The 22,963-nt window shown below is 43.5% G+C and overlaps 1 pseudogene; it reads right to left on the bottom strand.

The window, feature by feature from the left end:
• Positions 1 to 1,266: 1,266 nt before the first annotated feature.
• Positions 1,267 to 22,963, bottom strand: part of LOC115461909 — a 107,323-nt pseudogene continuing 85,626 nt past the window's right edge.

Here is a 22,963-nt window from a genome sequence, read left to right as displayed (position 1 = left end):
GAGACACATCCTTGGTGTGAGAAGATATTGCATCCCTGGTGGACTGGTCCTGGCTACAGGATTACTTCCAGTTGCACCAGGGTGATGCTATCTTTTTAGAAGTCCTTCCTCCTCCAAGGCAGCACAGGGGCTGCCAGATGGAGGTGGGACTTCTCTTCAACATCCCTGTAGGCCTCCTCTATGTACCTCTCTGTCTCCCTCAGCTTCTCCAAGTCTGGTACTCTAGCCTCAAGAGAATGGACACTTTTCTCTGAGAGCTAGGAGCTCTTTGCATCGAACATACACATATAACCTCTCACCAACTGGGAGATAAATCATTCATGTAACACTGAACGCAAAAGACTGGATAGCACCCCTCTCGCTGCTGGTCTGCTGTCTGCATCTTAGTATTATAGAGTTGTTTAATTAAAACTTCTTAAGGTACTAGGGGTATCAGATGAATATAAAGAGCCTTAAGATTATGTGGTGTAATATGTATTTTACTTAGTGTTTGTTTCTCAGAAACTAATTAAATATAATTAAAACTCTAATGAAAACTATCCTCTTGTTGTCCTAATTAGAATAATTGACTATAAATAAAAAGTTGAACTAGGGGTGGGTGGGAGCCGGGGAGGGAGGGTGGGAATGAGGACTGAACTAGGCCCTGCTGTGCCTTCTTGCATGAGCATTTCCCTGTGTGTTTGTATAGCTGGAGACTCCTCAGCCTCCAGTTCCCTTTCTGGCAGCTAGACTTCTTCATTAGAAAACCCCAAGGATAATCTCGGCTCTGGTAACTTCTCCATCCCAGGATCCAAGGTTTTTTCATCTGCATCCTCCTCCACCACTGAACATATTTCTTCTGGTATTGAAACCTGTGATGCCATATCCATCTGGATGCTCTGACTTTCTGCAGCTTCTTCCTTTTCTTTTCCTCAACCAGCTTCTTGAATGTTTCTTCTATTTTAACTAATTTCTCTTGCATCAATGCCAATAGCTGTGCTTCTCCTTCACCCTGTGTTAACTTCTCCCACTAGGGAATTGGGCACACAATAGTTTGGAAGACTCAGTACCTCCACACTGTACTGGGACTTGATCGCCAATCCCTTTCTGGGCCAAGACTCATCTGTCTTCAATGTTCTGGCTGGGCTCAAACCACCTAGGTGCCTCAGACCTCTGCAGTCACTCATAGTGGCGGTCCTCCACTTTCAACTCAGCCCAGCAGAATTGTTGGATGTGTCCCACTTGTCCCCACCTATAACAGACTATAAACCCCTTCTTCCGGTCTTCTTAGTATGAGAAGCTCCCAATCTTCTCATACTGCTGCCTCTGGTATCGATCCTCCTCACTCCAATGCCAGTACTCTTCTTGCTTTACCCAGCATCTTCTTGGTCTGGAATGGCTCCTTGATGCCAACATCTTCCATGACTCTGCATTACTGTGGCTAAGAGTGAACTCAGACACTCAGGGAGATCTAAAAATTAGCTAGAAACATCCCACAAAACACACATTTCACAGTACCCTTTAAAAGTTTACAGGTAAGTTCACCCTGTAGGTGCTATGTGGGGTGATTTATCCTGTTTGTGATGCCAAATGTAATCCCTCTTGCAGCAGAGCAAGGTGTTACACTGATGTTAAAAATATGTCACAATGTTTCCCCAAAATAATCTCTATGCCAAACCAGGGAATTTAACATTTAAAATAAGTTTTATTTTATAACATCTATGCATGCTAACAACAAGATTTACCCACTTTTCTTTCTACAGCATAACATTCAGGCACATCGCAAAGACATATTCAACATTTCAGAATCAACATTAGATCATTTCTAACAGTATAATGCAATAAGTAAGTTTATAAATTAACCCCTTCTTTTCTGAAATTGATTCTTTGTGAACAAATTTTGTTTTCCAGAAACTTTGGATCCACCTCAAGAACAATAACTGCGGAACCAGGTAAGTTTAACTTTTCTTTTCTGCATGTCTCTAATGCCACAGTCTTTTGTGTAGGAATCACTTTACTTTAGTCCAAAGTTTGGTTTGCATGAAGTCTTCTCTTTTTTGTGTTGGCCAGCATCAATGTCAGGACGTCTTCTCCCTACTGTCCTTTTCTTAACAACTCAACAAATAAAATCTGTCTCCCTAGTTTGTGCCTATTTTAAAATATGTTCTACCTTAGCATGTTACAGTTTGTGTTTGCTATTTTTTTAAATAAATGAATAATTATAAATCCCTAATCTTCTCAGCCCACATTAGCCCTTTACGATTTCCACTTAGTTACTCACTCCACACCTCAAATGTTACCTTTCCAGAGGTTTTTAAAGTTTCTCTGTCTCCCTCAGCTTCTCCAAGTCTGGTACTCTAGCCTCAAGAGAATGGACTCGTTCTCTGAGAGCTAGGAGCTCTTTGCATCGAACACACATATAACCTCTCACCAACTGGGAGATAAATCATTCATGTAACACTGAATGCAAAAGACTGGATAGCATGAAGGAACAGAGAGAAACCTGGTAGGGTTTTTTTTAAAAACCCTGGTTACATAGGGTCATATTCCAATTCATTTTCTGGATCTTTTCTAATCTCTTCCCATACCATGGCCTTCTTGGCCCAGGACAAAGGTACTGACTGTGCTCTCCCAGTTCCAGTTGCGACCATGAACATAAGAATAGCCATACTGGGTCAGACTAATGGTCCATCTAGCCCAGTATCCTATTTCCAACAGTGGCCAATCCAGGTCACAAGTACCTGATGGAAACATTACAGGACTCATGAAATGCCTGCTCTGTCTCTTGAAGTGAGCCAGTAACATCTTCATTTGATAGCAAAATGGATCTGAATGAATTTGCTTGTTTTGTTTACTGCTGTGGAATTCTTGGGCTCCTCAAACTCAACCTGTGCCTTGTCAGTCTCTACTGCTAGAGCTAATGCTCTTTTTCTGACATCTACAGCCCATGCCCAGATCTTTAATAGCATTCCAGTCTTCCAACAGTCACCTTGTGAGACAAATGAGAAACACAGGTCTTTGCATTTCTACACAAGCTGGGGTCTTTACTGCCTTACATCTTTTGAGCCTTATATTCAGTTGAGTAGGGCTCAGAGGGCTATACTCACTGGAATTTCCCCAGGAGTCTTGGAACCATACCCTCTAATGATGATTTTGTCAGATTCAGCACAAAAACCTTGGCATGCTAGGAATATCCATCTCTTTTACATTGGGGAATCCTTGAAGAACAATGGAAACTCCTCTATGACTATCTCTCCTTTAGTTTCCTAAGGCATCATGCTTGCATTCCCCCTGTTATCTGTTGGCCACTTGAAATACTCAAGGGCAGATTGGGCTCATCAGAATTTCTGGAAGCTGATGACAAGAGGAGTGTGGTGGACTGATCACTTAGGCCGGCAAAATCTGTAACATAACTGGAAGGTTCACATCAGGCCTTTTGACTCTTGGGTTTGCAATACAGTCGTCTTGGTGCACTCCCGCTGTGGCACAGAGAGTTTTAGCTAGCAATCGTGACTCTTTAAGTAGCTCACTTGGGCTTGTTGTACGTCATCATAGACACTTCTTATAGTCTTGCATTCATGGATCACACTCTATACTTGCTGTATTCATTGCAGATGGGGCTTGCTCGTTAACTCTCAATCAGGAGATATTGTGGGATCCAGCAACTCGGAAACCCTGTGCTCCCAGCTGGCATGAGGGGAAGACAAATTTTCCATTGTAAACTTTTCAGTTTATACTTTCAGTAACATTTACCCCCTTCCTGGCTATTTCAGTAGAGAAGGTCAGTTAGAAAAATCACTCCCATATCAGAACATCATATATATGCTAGAGTAAGTGGTACTCCTGGATCACAACAGAACAGGCCATCGGTACTGGATTAACACTGAAGCACATATATTAAGTAACAGGGTCACAACAGGAATGGAATAGTTGTTTATGTTAAAAAACAAAAAAGAAATCACAGCTTCTAGAAGGTGAAACATCTCTGAGGGATAATCCTGGTGCTTCTAAGTGGTAAAGAGAATTCATCCTGAAAGAGGGAGGCTTGTTAGGCCAAAAGGTCTTTTCCAGGGTATTAAGATCTGTATGTACCTTCAAAACTACCACATAGCTCTCACCTTTCAAAGCATTTCCATAGGAATTTGAGAGGTATTCAGTCAGTCTGGCTGAATCCTATGGGTGCAGCATGCACCAGAAATACTCTAGAGCCAGCAGATCAAAGTCAGTTGCTGCACTTTTGTTTTGCTCCAACCATAACAGCTGGTGAGCTATTATTAGAGCTCTCAGCAGCTTCCATGGGCCAGTTAGTTGAGAGCAATCATGTGAATGGTGCACTTGAAAGTTTTGCTTAAATTGAAAAAGCAAAAGAGAAACTTGGTTGAAACATTTCAAAGTGATACAAGCAAGTCATTTTTAAAGATTACTGTGCTTGTTTTATGATATTAGTCCCATTATTTTTGTAGAATAAACATCAGCGGTGGTTGTTAGAGGGAAGCAAAGCAGCTGAAGAAGAGAAAGTGGCAGGTGGATGATGGTTAGAGGAGCAAAATGGAACAACAGAAAGGAAACTGTGATAGGAAAGTCTACAAAAGTGTTTCTCTACTGCTAGTTCACAAACTGGCAGCATTTTTGCCTGCCCTTGCAATGGAGGTGGATGGCCCCCCACCTTTGCACAATGTTTCTTCCCACCAACTGCCAAGCTAGTGAATGGCAGGCAATAAAATCAGAGGGTCAAGACATAAGCATCAGGGAAGGAGGAGAAGCAGGCTGAGACAAGAGCACAGGGAAGAAGGAGCAGCAACCCAAGAGATCAAAGATAATACAGTAGGACAGGAGCAACAGCCATCCAGGTGGGTCAAGAGATCTGTGGTGCTGTCAAGCAGCTAGGGCTGGCTAATTGCTGAGAGGTGATGGGGTAGGCCAGTGGTATTCACTAATGGCCCTAGCCCCTCACATGCCAAAAACAAGTCAAGATTTCAGGATATCGTATGAAAAAATGATGTGCATACTACCTCCACTGTAAAGAAATATATCTTATGCTAGCCTGAAGACCCAATCTGCTTGTGGACCTGAAGAACTGAAAATGAACACCACTGGGATAAGAGTAGAGGGGCTGACAGGGAGAGAGGCTGAAGGCTGTGGGAGGAGGTGGATAGCTATCAAATCAGTATGAATCACATTGCCAGAGAACAGAAGAAAGTACAGAAGAAAGCTGTGGGAAATATTTATTGCACAGATGGGTGAATGACTGACTGGCAGGAATGGGGGACTGATAACCTGGGATTGTCTGATATATGGGGTATGTTTCTTTTTTTATGTTAGTTTTAATTTAATAAAAGAAGGGAGAGAGATTGGTGGCTGCAGGGAGAAGGTGGATGATTAAATAGTTCAAAAATTATGTACCTGTATGTGCAGTGAAATGAATGTAGAAAGTACAGCACTCTCTTTGCATCTAATGTAATTTAATTAAAGAATGTGTTAGCCACTAATCAATTAAAGCAAACAGCTCCAGGATGCTGGGACTACTTCACTAAACATTAGGCCACTCCTCCACTCAACTTTATAGTAAGTGGAGGAGTGGCCTAATGGTTAGTACAGCAGGCTTTGATTCCAGTGTTCTGGGTTCAATTCCCACTGCAGCTCCTTGTGACCTTGGGCAAGTCACCTAACCCTCCATTGCCTCAGGTACAAAAACCAAGATTAGGAGCCCACTAAGAACAGAGAGAAAACTTGTGATTGTTCTCCACCTTGAACTTTATGGTTAAGCAGAATATGAACACCAAAATTAAATTATATATATATATATATATATATATGTGTGTGTGTGTGTGTGTGTGTGTGTGTGCATATGTTTACCTCGTTTAATAGCAGATTTAGGATGCCCTAAATGCTAAGATGCCCATTATATTCCTATGGGCATCTTAGCATTTAGTGCATACTAATTTTTAGCGCACACTAAATCTGCTAGCGTGCCATAGTAAAAGGAGCCCTTATTGTATTTATGTTTTGGCCCCGTTCTGGAATTACCCTCTATGAGGCTTATCTTATAAAGGTTAAGCTCCTAAATTTACACTCCTAAAAATATGCTAATAAATTAGGAGCATAAATTTTAGGAGCATACATTTAGGAGCATAACCTTTATAGAATAAGGCCCTATATACCTAATCTCCACTTCTTTCTTTCTTTCTATTAAGAGATTTGAACATCTATCAGGATAACTCCATGACCACTTTAGCAAGGAACTTTTGGACCTTTACATATTGAGACACCTACAATTCCATAGCAAAATGTGAGGAAAGGAAGTAGCTCAGGTCAAAAGTTTCTGATAAGTTGCTCAAGAGCATAGGCGGTCGGTGGCCCAACGGCTTGGGGAGGCTAAAGGGGGCGGGGTTAGGGGTGGTGCCAGGGATGGGGCTTACATCTATAATTAGACAACACACAGAAAAAAAAGTAAAAGTAAAATAGTCACAATTAATACCTTTTATTAAATTTAGATATTAGATATGTACCACATGACTAACTCCCTCAGTTCTAACCCCGTCATCTCTTCGCCACCCTTAACTCCCTCCTCAAAGTGCCCTCTGCTCCCATCCCCCCTCACTCTCTCCTCAATCACTGGCGGACTACTTTCGCGACAAGGTGCAGAAAATCAACCTCAAATTCACCTCCAAACCATCTTCTCCTCCCCCTCACCCTATAACACACTCCCTCAACCAACCAACCCAGGCCTCCTTCTCCTCTTTTCCTGATATCACCGAAGAGGAAACCGCCTATCTTCTCTCCTCTTTGAAATGCACCACCTGTTCCTCAGACCCCATCCCCACCAACTTACTTAACACCATCACTCCTACTGTCACCCCCCCCCCCACCTGTCATATCCTTAACCTCTCTCTCTCCACTGCAACTGTCCCTGACACCTTCAAGCATGCTGTGGTCACACCACTCCTCAAAAAACCATCACTTGACCCTACCTGTCCCTCCAACTACCGCCCCATTTCCCTCCTACCCTTCCTCTCCAAATTACTTGAACGCGACGTTCACAGCCAATGCCTTGATTTTCTATCCTCTCACGCCATCCTCGATCCACTTCAATCCGGCTTTCGCCCCCTACACTCGACGGAAACGGCACTATCTAAAGTCTGCAATGACCTGTTCTTGCCAAATCCAAAGGTTACTACTCAATCCTTATCCTCTTCGACCTATCCGCCGCTTTTGACACTGTCAATCATAACTTACTTCTCGCCACACTGTCCCCACTTGGGTTCCAGGGCTCTGTCCTCTCCTGGTTCTCCTCTTATCGCTCCCACCGTACCTTCAGAGTACATTCTCAGGGTTCTTCCTCCACCCCCATCCCGCTCTCTGTTGGAGTTCCTCAGGGATCTGTCCTTGGACCCCTTTTTTTCTCAATCTACACCTCCTCCCTGGGTTCCCTAATATCTTCCCATGGGTTCCAATATCATCTTTATGCTAATGACACCCAGCTTTATCTCTCCACACCAGACATCACTGCAGAAACCCAGGCTAAAGTATCGGCCTGCTTAGCCGACATTGCGACCTGGATGTCCAACCGCCACTTGAAACTGAACATGGCCAAGACCAAGCTTATTGTCTTCCCTCCCAAACCCACTTCTCCTCTCCCTCCACTCTCTATCTCTGTTGATAACACCCTCATCGTCCCCATCTCATCTGTCCGCAACCTCGGGATCATCTTTGACTCCTCCCTCTCCTTCTCTGTGCATATCCAGCAGATAGCCAAGACCTGTCGCTTCTTCCTCTATAACATCAGCAAAATTCACCCCTTCCTGTCTGAGCACTCCACCCGAACTCTCATCCATTCTCTCATTACCTCTCGCCTTGACTACTGCAACCTACTCCTCACTGGCCTCCCACTTTGCCATCTATCTCCCCTTCAGTCCATTCAAAACTCTGCTGCAAGTCTTATCTTCCGCCTGAACCAGTACACTCATATCACCCCCTCTCCTCAAGTCACTTCACTGGCTTCCGATCAGGTACCGCATACAGTTTAAGCTTCTCCTTTTAACCTACAAATGCACTCGATCTACAGCCCCTCCCTACCTCTTTACCCTCATCTCCCCTTACATTCCTACTCGTAACCTCCGTTCTCGAGACAAATCCCTCCTGTCAGTACCCTTCTCCACCACCGCCAACTCCAGGCTCCGTCCTTTCTGCCTCGCCTCACCCCCATGCCTGGAATAAACTCCCTGAGCCCATACGCCAGGCCCCCTCCCTGCCCATCTTTAAAGCCTTGCTCAAAGCCCACCTCTTCAATGTTGCCTTCGGCACCTAACCATCATACCTCTATTCAGGAAATCTGGACTGCCCCTACTTGACATTTCTCCCTTTAGATTGTAAGCTCCTTGGAGCAGGGACTGTCCTTTTTTGTAATCTGTACAGCGCTGTGTAACCCTAGTAGTGCTCTAGAAATGTTAAGTAGTAGTAGTAGTATGCCAAAGAATAAAGTGGTTGCTCAAAGCATATATTAACCAATGTATACTATTGAAAAATGTTATCAATTATTAAACATTGCTATTTCCATCCATTTCAGTAAGGCCAACACACAATCCCTCAACCACAAACATTATGCACAAACGTGCAAAAACACACTCAGAACCTTACTGTACCATAACAGCACTAACTCCGAGGACTCAAAGAGCAAGAACATTATGCATGAAAAGGCAGCACTGTAAATATTACACTGGGAAGACCTTAATACACCAATATGCCACCCATACGGAAAACACAGACCGTCAACAATTTGAAACAAGGGATCATACTATCACAATTCCTCATGTACAGCCACAAAACAACCTTTTAGGGTGGATAGTGTTCACAATGAGCTCCTTTTATTAATGACCAGTTAGAGATAAGAGTTTTCAATTTTGGCACAGTATAAGTCATCACAAGAACAAAATATAAGAAAACCAATGGACTGCATTAGGGGCTTATAGCCCATTTAGTTATGTTCGAACAAAAGAGATCTGAATGAAACAAAATATTTATTTTTATTTTAACTTATAAAACCTCTCTCTCTGCCCCAATCCAACACTGCCCCACTGTCTTGCTCCACATCACCATCCAACATCTCTCCCCATCTTTCTCTCCTCCCTTCATCATCCACTGCATCATCACCCCTCTGTTTCTCCTCCCTCACCAGTCACTATCATTTCCTATTTCACAAAAAAAGTCTTAAGAATTGCTGAATGAAGCATCTATATATTTTCATAATCGGGTGACCAGGCAGTACCATGTGTTAATGCATTGCTAAATCTCCTCCTAGGACTCTCGTTTACAACCACCCTCTCCTGTTCAGCAAAGCAAAGCAAATGAGACCCAAATACTCCTCCCGCTCCTCCTCCCTCCAACACTTACCAGCTTGCTCAATCCTCCACCTCCCTCCCTGGCTTGGTTCCTGACTGACTGAAAAGAGCCGCATGCTGCAACACTCAGGCTCACAGTCACAGCCCCAGGCTCTGCTGAGAAAAGAAGTGAGCGGGCTCAATGGGGGGTAGGCACCAGCAGAAGATACAATCTTGTTAATGGCTGATCCGGGACTGAATTCTAGGAGGAGGAGGAGGAGGAGGCAGGTGGGGAAGGTCACGGTTGGGCTCAAAGCCTCTTATACGGGGCGCCTATGCTCAAGAGGTTGTAGATATACATTTGAGTACAATAGGGGAAAGCTCTGAGAGAGCCTGCAGATCTTGCAGGAATCTACACCCTAGGAGCTCTTTCTGCTAGAAAGGATGCTACCCGTGATTGAGACTATCCTTCTAACTATTGTGAAGGGTAGACCAGCCTTGGTGCAAATGCTCTCCTTGTATTCCCCTGACACAACTTCTGATCAATGCTTTTTGGGGTCCTTTTACCAAGTGCTGAGGCCCTTTTTACTTCAGTGAATAAACTGGCAGGCTGGCAAAACCTGCTTGGTTGCCTGGCTGTGTCCTCAAAAGAGGACATGTCTAGGTAAAACTGGATGTATGAGCTGGTTTGGTATCCATTTCTTTAGGGCTCCTCCCATGCTTAGTGCTTCGATTTTGCTAGGGCTTCGGCTTGATCTTGGGCTGACTCCTAGGGGTTTTGGGGAACACATAGGGCCCATACCCTCTGGGGACCCCCTAAGTGTCACACTATGTTTCTATGTAATAATGATATAGAAATGTGTGTTGTTTTTGCCCTGCTCTGAATGTGAGATAACCCAGCCTATGACAATCTGATAAAGGATCGAATTATGCAGTACCTGTTTTCTGTTATAAAATGCCAACATTTGTTGAATGACAAGTAAAGCAACAACACTTTGTAACCATAAAATCTATATATTCATCATGATTTTATGCTTGAAAACAACCAGTGTCATAATTTTATGTGTGTTGTTACAAATCCATCAGTGCTTTTTATTGCGGAACATGACAAGGAAAGAGTTAGTGGAAAATTGATGGTAAGGTATAGATACTTGAACAATTCTAGAAAATAGAACATGTATTTAATGCCTATAGGGATAGTAATCAAGAAAAACACCTTCACAGTATATAAGAATCTAAAATAAAATTTAAAATTCAAGCAGCGTAATACATCAGTGTTGAAGTTACATCTGTTTAAAGTTCATGGCTCTTTATATTACAGGATAGTATCCCATGTAAACAGGTTGTTTGCTTGCTTCTTTCAGAATTTCTTTCTAATGTTTGGCAGCAAATTGATCCATTTGTCTTCATTTATCCATATCATCTAAATTTGGATGAACATGGATTAAAAATATTTAGTAGAAAGGTATGGCAAAATTCTAATGTAACCCACAATATGGTTAAAGTTGATTCATCCTTCTACTGGGAGAAGATATTGTGGTCTATCAACAGAGCCAGTCTGACCACTTGGCAGACTAAGGATCCACCTACAATTTGGAATGAGGGGGAAGATTCAATTGTGGCATCTCCCCACCCTCCCTCCAAGGTGTTCAGCAGCTTCCCTTCCCTCCCCACCTCTGTGGTGGCACCAGCATGTCAGTCAGGTTTATTTATTTATTTGTTACATTTGTATCCCACATTTTCCCACCTATTTGCAGGCTCAATGTGGCTTACATAATACTGTGAGGTGGTATCTACCTCCGGTGATGAAACAAATAAAGAATAATGTTATAGTCAGTGAAATAAATATGTTAGAAACACAGTAGGGAATCGTAGAGAAGAGGGGTTATGTAGTGCTCATTATAGGTTTTTGTTTGTTGTATTGCTGAGTTAAGCCTTTAAGTTCAATCAGTAGGGTATGCCTTTTCGAATAAGTTGGTCTTTAATGATTTCCGGAAGCTGAGGTGGTCGTACGTTGTCTTTACGGCTTTTGGTAGTGCATTCCAGAGTTGCGTACTTATATAGGTTGCCAATACAATTGTTATGCAAGGCATGGGACCTTGAGCTTCTGCACTTGTTCAGGGCCTGATGGGTCCCACTCCCTCCAAACATCCTGGGCCTTAATCATGCCCAGAAACTCAAAGTTCTGTGACAAATGAGTGCAGTATTGGCAAGCTGACTGAGATGCTGGTGCTGCCATGGAGGAGCTATGACAGGGAAAAAAAGCAGCTGAACACTTTGGGGGAGGGGGAGGGGAGATGGGGGCAATGTTGGACACCATGGGGTGAATAAGGAAGGAGAGAGATTCTGGACACCAAAGGGGGAAATAGGAAGGACAGCATGGGCTTAATCTGACTGATTCATTTGAGGGGCAATGGGTGGGGCTTGACACTTTAGCATATCATTTGCATACACGAATCTCATACATATTATAGTTATTCCAAAAAAAACAAAACAAAAAAACACACACTCCAGGCTAAAATAATGAATATGAAGCCAACATATCAAAACAGTGAAGACATATTTTTTTAAACTCAAATGAGCCAGCACCATGGGAAATTTCTCTCATTATGCCCCCTCTAACATTCCATCCACAGGAGCCTTCCTCATGCAACAATGGGTACAGAGCTGAACTAGAGTATTTCCCCATAGAATTCACCATACAAAATAAAATCTGATTCTGGTTTCATCTCAGTATGACCAACCTAATCCTTCTCCAGTAGCAGACATATTGGGCCCAATATTTAGACGGCAGCAGTCAATGTTTTGCTGACCACTGCCAGCTTTATTCCCAGATATTCAATGCCAGGCCATGTCCAGGCAGCAGCACTGAATATCCAGGCATATGCGGCTGGATAAAACATAGCTGGTTAAGTGTGATATTTTGTTATTTTTTTTTGTTACATTTGTACCCCGCACTTTCCCACTCATGGCAGACTCAATGCGGCTTATATATACAGGTACTTATTTGTACCTGGGGCAATGGAGGGTTAAGTGACTTGCCCAGAGTCACAAGGAGCTGCCCGTGCCTGAAGTGGGAATCAAACTCAGTTCCCCAGTTCCCCAGGACCAGCGTCCACCAACCTAACCACTAGGTCACTCCTCCGCTATTCAGCTCTTAACTGGCTAGGATGAACCGCATGAAGATAGGACTGCGTTTTATGTGGTCCTATTTATGTGGTTATAATAGCCGGTTAAGGGGCCTGCCAATGTGGGCTTACCACTCGCTGTTTTGGGACTACTGCCAGCCCAATGCGACCACCGGTGGTAGTTCCGCCCCGAGCGCACACCATTTCCGGAAATGGCTTACACAGCGGTAACCCAGCGGTAATCGGGCATCGCCGCATGCTACCTGGTTACCATTGGTTTAGTGTGGGAGTAAAGGGCTCCCTGTTGCATGGCCATGTGGTAAGAGTTCTCTTACCGTATGGCCTGCCTGGGGTCTTTTTATCCTCTGCAGTAAAAAGGGCCCTGATGTGCAGGAAAAATGGCCCTCACCATCAACTCAAGTCCTTTTCCCCCGCAGCTTGGTAAAGGGGCGCCTTAATATTTTATCCCCCTTAAAACTTACCATACAAAAATATTCAAATTGTGATCATCATGCCAGGAACAGCATGTGTTCCTTCCACTGCCAGACACATGTTTAAAGCAGACAGGTTTTTGTTTGCATCATTACTCTACATACAAGATGTGAAGACCACTGGTGTTGAGCATCATTATTTTGGGTGACAACTAGGTCTGCCTTTGGTGGCCCTTACCCCAAAGCCTACTTTCAAATAGGGCCAGACACTTTATGAAATAGCACAAAACCCTGCAAAAAGACACTCAAAACCTATACAGAAAACTTAACACTTCATATCAGCCCTCAAACCTATGAAATACCGTGAAGACACAGGTTAATGCAACAGCAGCAAGCTCAGTCGCAAGTTTTCATTTGCAAGAATGAAACCTCTGGTTGTTATCAAGTTGTTGAGGCACAACCCCTGAGGAAGCTGTTAATGTGAAACGGGTCTGGCCATTGTCGAGTGTCAGTTAAGTGCTTGACTCTTTCATTCATTTGAGTTTGAAATGCTGCTCAAAAGGAGTATGCTACATCGAATGCTGCATTGAAGATTGTATATTTAAATCAAGTTAAGGATTGTATTTTAAATATGATAAGTAAATAAACCAGATTTTTCAAAAATATAAATTAAGAGAAAAAAATAAATAAAAATTAAACAATCACAAGGTTTTTCTGACCGATGGTGAGACACACAACCCGAGTGTCCAATGCTGAAATAATAGTAAGCATTTGGGTGTTTGAGGTCTTTTGCTCATGTTGTATTAAAGTGTTTCAAACAGACATTATGATTTAAATCAGTGGGTTCTTCAATGTATGAACTTTTGATAGAAAATAGGGAACCACAAAAAACATGCAGATAAAAACTGAAATGGAGACCCCCCCCCCCAAAAAAAGCCAGACTTTATAAGCAGTTCAAATACTGGTAAAAGAGAAACAGAAATGTATTTTCTTCTGTACTCTGCAAAATACAAAAATAGAAAAAAATGTACATTTCACAAAGCAGGCACATCTCAATCCTTAAAAAGTATTAAATAAAAATATATTTTTTTCTTTTCTACCTTTGTTGTTTGAGTATTTCATTTTTCTGCAAAGTACTTAAATACAAAGCAACCTATGCATCCAGCTTCTCCTATATAAATACACAATTTTTTTTTTATTTGTACCCCATGCTTTCCCACTCATGGCAGGCTCAATGTGGCTTAGGTATTTATTTGTACCTGGGGCAATGGAGGGTTAAGTGACTTGCCCAGAGTCACAAGGAGCTGCCTATGCCTGCAGTGGGATTCAAACCCAGGTCCCCAGGACCAAAGTCCACCACTCTAACCACTAGGCCACTCCTCCACAATTATGAAATGTACTGCCAAAAGTTGTGAAGACAGCCTGCGACCACTTAAACTTCAGGAAATCATTAAAAACCTACCTGTTCAAAAAGGCATACCCCGCTGACCCAACATAAATGCCTGCACTCTGCAACACAACATAACCAAAGCTCATAATGGACACTACCTAATCATTCCCCTCCTTGATCCCCATTGTAACTGAAACACATGTTCCTTATTCAACAACAATACTGCCTGTATTTGTTTCATTACTGGACTTGGCGAACGCCTCTACAGTACTATGTAAGCCACATTGAGCCTGCAAATAGGTGGGAAAATGTGGGATACAAATAAATAAATAAAATTGGGCTGGTTCCAATCTCTTCCACTTTACACGTGTCAGTCTTCTCCTAAATTCTTTTCCAGGTTGGCCTTTCTATTTCGTCTTTCACCTCTTGTCTTCATCCTTTCCTTCTCTATATCTGTCTGGCACTAATCTTTTGTTTTATGTTTTTTTCCCCCATTTTTCTCTTCTCTGCATTTATCTCCCTTTCTCTCACCCTCTAGTCGTTAGTCTCCTTTTCATTTCTCATCTACCTACTGACTTTTACCATCTCCCTCTCATTCCATATCCAGAACTTCTATTGCCCCCTCTGTCTCTCTCTTCCCCAGTCTCCTAAACCCCTCCCCCATCATTCACCCACTTCCTTAGTCCCCTATTCCCATCCCATGCATTCACACTTTTAGCCCTCATCTACCCTTCACTGCATCTCATTACCCTATCCGTCCCAGCTCCATCCCTGTCTCTCCTTCCTTCCTTCCCTTGCCTTCAAGTCCATTCTTATATATCTTTTCCTCTCTTTAACCATCTTTTTAACCTCATTTCAACTCTTACTCAACCCTTTCAGATATCGATCCATTTCCTCCCACAACCTCTCCCCAGTACCCCCATTCCTTTTCAATGTCTCTCATCCTCTTTCCAGTCTTCCAGGTCATTCACACTATATCTCAATTTTCCCCACGTCACCCCTTTTTCTTGCCCCTATTCTCTTATCCCTCATTTCACACCATTGCTCATTCTCTCAACCTATCAATATACCCCCACTCATACCTAAATCTGCCAAGCATTCACTATCCATTCAAAATTCACAATCCATCTCTCCTATCCATAATTCCCTGCTCTGCTCCCCAACACTCTATCATTCAATCACCAAGTCCCAGTCATCTTCTGCTCTGTTCCCATTTTCTCTCAATCTACCCCACCCTAGTCATATCAATCTTCTGATCTGTCCTCCCCTTAGCCATCTTCTGCTCTATTCCTCTTCTTCCCCACCCCTAGTCCCATCCAGTTTCTGCTCTGTTCTCCTTTCCCCTCCCGATACCACTAGCCCCATCCATATTCTGATCTGTTCCCCTCACCCCACACATGACCCCTAGCCCCATCTATCTTCTGCTCCTTCCCCACCACCCACAGCCCTTAGCCCCATCCATTTTCTACTTCTCCCTCCCAGCCACCCACTGTAGCCTAATGGTTAATGCAGTAGCCTGAGAACCTGGGGAACTAGGTTTAAGTCCCACTGTGGCTCCTTGTGACTGTAGGCAAGTCACCCAACCCTCCATTGCCCAGGGACAAAATAAGTACCTGTATATAATATGCGGTCCTATGTAGTACTTTGGCACCGGCGATTTACACAGTCAACCTTCTGCCGGCATCGGGGGCCTCTTCTCAGGTGCGTCCTGCCTACTCTGATGAAACTTCTTGTTTTCCACATAGGTGAGATGTACCTGAGAAAAGGCCCTGATGCTGGCAGAAGGTTGACTGTGTTAAACACCATTGCCAAAGTACTACGGAGGACTGCGGGGATGGGAGAGAGTGGATGGAAGGAAGAATGGGGTGTGGAGAAGGGAGAAAGAGAAGGTGATAGATGCCGGACCACAGGAGCAGGCTGGGGAGATATGTGGTCCTGAGGTGGAGTGGGGATTGGGGAACACAGTAAGAGGAGAAGCTAAACAAGGGGACAGATAAGGGCATAGAAAATAAATGCTGGGCAGGGAGGTACAAGGATGCAGAAGGTCAGTGGTGAACAGGGAGAGGGTAAGGACAGTGGAATGCAAAAAGGCAGTGCTGGAAAGGGGGAATATAGAGACACGGATACTACTGGAAAGGGTGGAGATGGAGATATAGGGTACAATGCTGGAAAAGGAGTGAGATAGGGACACAGAGGAGCAATGCTTTAAAGGTGGGGAGATAAGGATACAGGGGACAATGCTGGAAAAGGGGTGAGATAGAAAAATAAAGGAGCAATCCTGGAAAGGGGGATGATGGACGATGGACAGAATGCTGGAAAGGGGGGAGATGGATATATGGGGGAAATAGAGACATGGATGGGATAATACTGGAAAGGGGGGGATGGGTACACAGGGTCCTACTCACTGTTTTCTATTTGACCAGTTTTTAATCCTTAATATATTATCTCCAATCCCATGACTTTCTAATTTCCTCAGGTGTCTTTCATGAGGTACTTTGTCAAATGCCTTTTGAAAATCCGCATACACAATATTGACCAGCTCACCTGTATCCACCCCTTCAAAGAAATGTAGTAGATTGGTGAGACTGCATTTCCCTTAACTAAGTCCATGTTGGCTTTGTCTCATTAATCCATACTTATGTATATGCTCTGTAATTTTGTTCTTTATAATAGTCTCTACCATTTTGCCTAGCACTGACGTCAGGCTTACTGGTCTATAATTTCCCGGATCACCTACCTCTGGAACCCTTTTTAAAAATTGGTGTTACATTGTCCACCCTCCAATCCTCCGGTATATGCTTGATTTTAAAGATAAATTACATATTACTAATAGCTCTGCAAGTTCATTTTTCAATTTTATCAGTACTTTGGGATCTATTCCATCAAGTCCAGGTGTTTTGCTACTCTTCAATTTGTCAAACTGTCCCATTATATCTTCCAAGTTTACAGAGATTTGTTTCAGTTTCTCTGACTCATCAGCATTGAATACCATTTCTGGCACTGGTATCTCTTCCACATCTTCCTCAGTGAAAACCGAAGCAAAAAATTCATTTAATCTCTCCCCTGTGGCCTTATCTTCTCTAAGTGCCCTTTATGAAAAGATTCACCCAAGGCGGTGTACAGCAGGTGCAGTTTAACATAAAACTTCTTATCTTTTGTACCATTTAGTCCCTTTGATCTTTTTCAATTTCATATAGACTTTGAGCAGTTCATAAGAACTTTGCAGCTCAAAGTGTTCCTTGATTCTAAAGTTAATGGTTTTGACCGGTCTTTAGTACAATACCTGATGGCATTCATCCCAGAGTATTAATAGAACTGAAAAATGAACTTGTAGAGCTACTGTTAGTAATATGCAATCTATCCCTTAAATCAAGTGTGGTATCGGAAGACTGGAGGGTAGCCAATGTTACGCCGATTTTTAAAAAAAGGTTCCAGAGGAGATCCGGGAAATTATAGACCGGTGAATCTGACGTCGGTACCGGTCAAAATGGTAGAGGCTATTATTAAGAATAAAATTACAGAGCACATACAAAAACATGGGCTGATAAGACAAAGTCAGCATGGATTTAGTGAAGGGAAGTCTTGCCTTACCAATCTACTGCATTTTTTTGAGGGGGTGAACAAACATGTGGACAATGGGAGCTGGTGGATATTGTGTAGCTTGATTTTCAAAAGGCGTTTGACAAAGTGCCTCATGAAAGACTCCAGAGGAAACTGGAGAGTCATGGGATCGGAGGTAAGGTATCACTATGGATTAAGAACTGGTTGAAAGATAGGAAGCAGAGAGTAGGACTGAATGGTCAGTATTCTCAGTGGAGAAGGGTAGTTAGTGGGGTCCCACAGGGGTCTTTGCTGAGACCGCTGCTTTTTAACATATTTATAAATGACCTAGAGATGGGAGTAACTAGTGAGGTAATTAAATTTGCAGATGACACAAAATTATTCAGGGTCGTCAAGTCGCAGGAGGAGTGTGAAAGATTACAGGAGGACCTCGCGAGACTGGGAGATTGAGCGTCCAAGTGGCAGATGAAGTTCAATGTTGATAAGTGCAAAGTGATGCATGTGGGTAAAAGGAACCCGAATTACAGCTATGTCATGCAAGGTTCCACGTTAGGAGTCACAGACCTAGAAAGGGATCTGGGAGTCATTGTTGATAAGACATTAAAAACATCTGCTCAGTGTGCTGCGACGGCTAAGAAAGCACACAGAATGTTGAGTATTATTAGGAAAGGGATGGAAAACAAACACAAGGATGTTATAATGCTGTTGTATCGCTCCATGGTGCGACCGCACCTAGAATAGTGTCCATTTTTGGTTGCCGCATCTCAAAAAAGATATAAAGGAATTAGAGAAGGTGCAGAGAAGGGCGACGAAAATGATAAAGGGAATGGAACGACTTCCCTATGAGGAAAGGCTGAGAAGGTTAGGGCTCTTCAGCTTGGAGAAAAGGCGGCTGAGGGATGATATGATAGAAGTCTACAAGATAATGAGCGGAATAGACTGGACAGATGTGAAGCATTTGTTTACACTTTCAAACAACAACAAAATCAGTGGACACAAGATGAAGCTAGAATATGGTAGATTTAAAACAAACAAACAGGAGAAAGTTTTTCTTTACTCAGCGTGTAGACAGATTCTGGAACTCATTGCTGGAAAATGTAGTGACAGCAGCTGGCCTTACGGAATTTAAAGGGGGTTTGGACAGATTCCTGAGGCAAACGTCCATTGAACATTAAGAATTAAGTTTTTTTTTTTTTTTTTTGGGGGGGGGGGGGGTTGCCGGGTTCTTGAAGCCTGGATTGGCCATTGTCGGAGACCGGATGCTGGGCTTGATGGACCCTTGGTCTTTTCCCGGTATGGTGGTGCTTAAGTACTTACATACGTATAATATAAATTCACCAGGTTCTTTGGACCATCATCAATATATTTAAACTACCTCCCAATATTCAGTCAGTGGCAGTGAGCATTTTTTTTAATGCCTACCATCATCGGCTAGTTTAGCCCCCAATATTCAGTGCCGGGCCATGTCCGGGCATTGGCACTGAATATAGGTGGCTAAAAGAGGGCGGGCTGGCTGCCATATGTGGGCCCAGTCAGTATTCAGCCAAGCCCACATGGAAAGTTATGTGGGCCTCAGCTGAATATCGGGCTGGGACCCACATTAAAAAACTCTTTTCCCCCTTCCCAGCTCACCAATATGTGGTTGTGATTTCTGCCCCCAACAGCATCCCTCCAATAATAGCCCCACATGGGCAGCATCCTACTTCCCACTCCCCACCTCCCAGTCAGGATAGGACCCCCAGGGCCTACCTGACCTCCATGGTGGTCCAGCGGGCATTGGGGGCAGGAGCAAACCCCCCTCACTTCTGCCATGACCTCTCGCGGCAGCTCACAGTACCATGAGAGGTTGCAGCAGCCATTTTGAATACGCTACTGTTAGGGACAGAAGCAAGGGGGTTCAGCGAGGCATTGGGGGCAGGAGTGGACTACCAGGGAGGTCAGGTAGGCCCTGGGGAGGGGGGGTTTATTCTGATTGAGAGGTGAGAAGTGGAGATAGGAAGGTGCTGATGTCAGGAGAGGGTGCTGCATATCGGGAAGGGAAAATACTTTTTTTATGTGGATCCCAGCCCAATATTCAACCACAGCTCACTTAAAATAAGCAAGTGAATTTAGGACAGCTTTTGAACAATTGTTGGGACTTCAATTGCAGAAAGGAGTGACATCCCAGATCTATAAATGTTTAAATAGTGTAGGGTGGTGAAATTGCAGTACATGAAGGCACAGACGGAGGATTTGCGGAGGGTCTGTGGTTTTGGCAGAGGGGGAAGACCTTGGAAATGGCTACCACTATAGTATAGAACGGTTACAAGGAGCTGATGTGATGGTATTATACTTCTGTGCAGTGTAGTAGAATGCTGGAGAGTGGGGATGCTGGCTGTTGGCATAGATGTGGAGTTTATGCATATATGGTGGGAGTGTGCGGTAGTGTGACCCTTCTGGGAGTGGGTTTTTCCTATATTGTCTCAGATGAGACCTTCTGTGGATACTGCACTACTTAACATGCCTGTAAGTGGTTTGGATGCTAGGGAGGATAGACCTTGTCAGTTGGAACTTACTGCCACACAGGTACAACTGGATATTTCCTGCAAGCATGAGGATGACCCTTATGGTTCAAGTCAAGCACATCCGCCCTCACAATTGTTGCACCTACAGAATTATTTTGCTCTATTACAGCACTGTGATGCTCCAGAAAATAGAACTGAGGCGGAACAAAAAGCAATGAAGGTGTCCCAAGAGAAAAGACACCCCAAAGCACTAATAAAGAATCTCATACCGGAAAGCTGTTGCTGCTAGGGGATTCCATAATCAGAGGCATTAACTTTGGAACACAGTTCAAGGAGCCCAGCAAAGTAACATGCCTTCCAGTCTCTGCCGCTGCCAGGAGTACCAGGCAAATAGTGACTATAATCAGAGAAGAAACTAGAGTCTAACACACTGATGTTATCATCTACCTGGGAACAAATGACCTGGCCAATAATACCCCACTTGTAACGCACAGCTTTTCAGAAACTGGGGGAGGGGTTAAAACCTTTGGTACAAACAGTAGCTTTTTCTGAAGTACTACCTACATTTGGAAAGGGAGAGAAATGTTAACAAAATACTAAGAATTTCAATAGGTGGCTCAAAGTCTGGTGTCATCAAGAAGGTTTTAGGTACATAGGAGGATGGGGCAATACATGGAAAAACAAGACTATATTGTAACAATGGGCTCCACCTCACTATGGGCCCCTTTTACTAAGCCAAGTAGGCACCTACACGCAGCCAACGTGTGCCAAATTAGAGTTACCGCCTGGCTACCGTGTGGCCCTTGTGGTAATTTCAATTTTAGCGGGCGTCTGTAAAATATTTATTATTTTCTGGCACGCGTAGTGGATGCACGCCAAGTGGCATCTGACGCACGTAGGCCATTACCACCCAAATTCTTTACCACTAGGTCTATGGCTGGCGGTAAGGTCTCATACCCAAAATGGATGTGCGGCAATTTTGATTTTACCGCACATCCATTTTCGGGGGGGGGGGGGGGGGGGGGGGGGGGAAGGATCTTTTTACAGGAGCACTGAAAAATGATTCTGCGTGTGCCTAAAACCCATGCCTATACTACCGCAGGTCATTTTTCAGTGCACCTTTGTACCTATGCAGGAAAAAGAATCCTTGTGAGAAATTCAGACAATATGTTTCTAGGCATTTAAACTAGAAGGTGGGGCTGGCATATGGAAGCAGGTCATTTCCAGTGGTCACCCCCAGCTAAAGACAAGATATGACAATAGCAAAGAAAGCAATGAAAACAACAATATTAGTAAATCACTTCTTACCAACACAGCAGGAAGTGAGACTAAAGAAAAACTAAACAGAAGATGAGACTACCACTGAAATGTAGCTGGAAAGCGATGACCACAAATGATCACAGTTTAAGCAACGAAGTTCATGATCTGCAAGCCTTGGTGTTAGAGGCAGACTTAGATATTGTTGCTGTCACAGAGACATGATTCAATGGCTCCTATGAATGGGATGCAAACATACCGGGCTACAATCTATTTAGGAAGGATACAGATGGTTGTAAAGGTGGAGGAGTAGTTCTGTATGTGAGAAATGATATCACAGCGACTGAAATACAAGGAGCCTGGGGAAAGGAAGAAGCAATATGGATCACCTTGAAAAGAGATGATGGAACCTCTGTCCAAATGGGTGTTGTCTACAGACCTCCAACACAGAGGAACTAGATAAAGATCTGGTTACAGATATCCAGAAGTTGGGAAAGAAAAGAGAGGTGCTGTTGCTGGGGGATTTCAACCTGTTGGATGCGGATTGGAAAGTTCCATCTGCGGAGAGAGAGAGATCGTGTATGCTTTTCAAAGTGCTCTGTTCAGACAAATGGTGATGGAACCCACGAGGGAAGGACTGACACTGGATCTGGTGCTCACAAATGGGGAAGGTGTGTCTAATGTCCAAGTGGGTGCCCACCTGGGCAGCAGTGATCATCAAACAGTTTGGTTTGATATAACAGCTAAAGTGGAGGGCAGCCACTCAAAACTCAAAGTCCTGGATTTCAAACAAGCTGACTTTAGTAAAATGGGGGAATACCTGAAGAAAGAGCTGATGGGCTGGGAGGACATACAAGAAGTGGAAAGGTAGTGGTCCAGGCTGAAGGAGCTATAAATATAGCTACTGACCTTAATATAAGGAGAGTAAATAAAAGCAAGAGAAAACGGAAACCGATATGGTTCTCCAGGCAAGTGGCTGAGAAAATAAAGGCTAAAGAGTTGGCGTTCCAGAAATACAAAAAAAAACTCAAGAAAAGGAACACGAGGAGGAATACCGGATGAAACTGAAAGAAGCCAAGAGAGAGATGCATCTGGCAACAGCGCTTGCGGAAGAACAAATGGCTATAAATGTAAGGAGGGGCGGCAAGAATTTTTTCAGGTACATTAGCGAAAGGAGGAAGACTAAAAATGGAATTGTGAGACTGAAAGGTACTGTGAACCGCTATGTGGATAATGATGAGGAAAAAGCAAATGTGCTAAACAAATACTTCTGCTCTGTGTTCACGAAAGAAAATCCTGGAGAAGGACCACAATTGACTGGCAAAGGTACATATGAGAATGGAGTGGATATAGCACTGTTCACAGAAGAAAGTGTTTTTGAACAACTTGAAAATTT

Source organism: Microcaecilia unicolor, chromosome 2 (genome assembly GCF_901765095.1).
Source record: "Microcaecilia unicolor chromosome 2, aMicUni1.1, whole genome shotgun sequence".
In the NCBI taxonomy this organism is placed as follows: Eukaryota; Metazoa; Chordata; class Amphibia; order Gymnophiona; family Siphonopidae; genus Microcaecilia; species Microcaecilia unicolor.
Note: the sequence above shows the minus strand (reverse complement) of the source record. Positions and strands in the feature narration are given on the sequence as shown.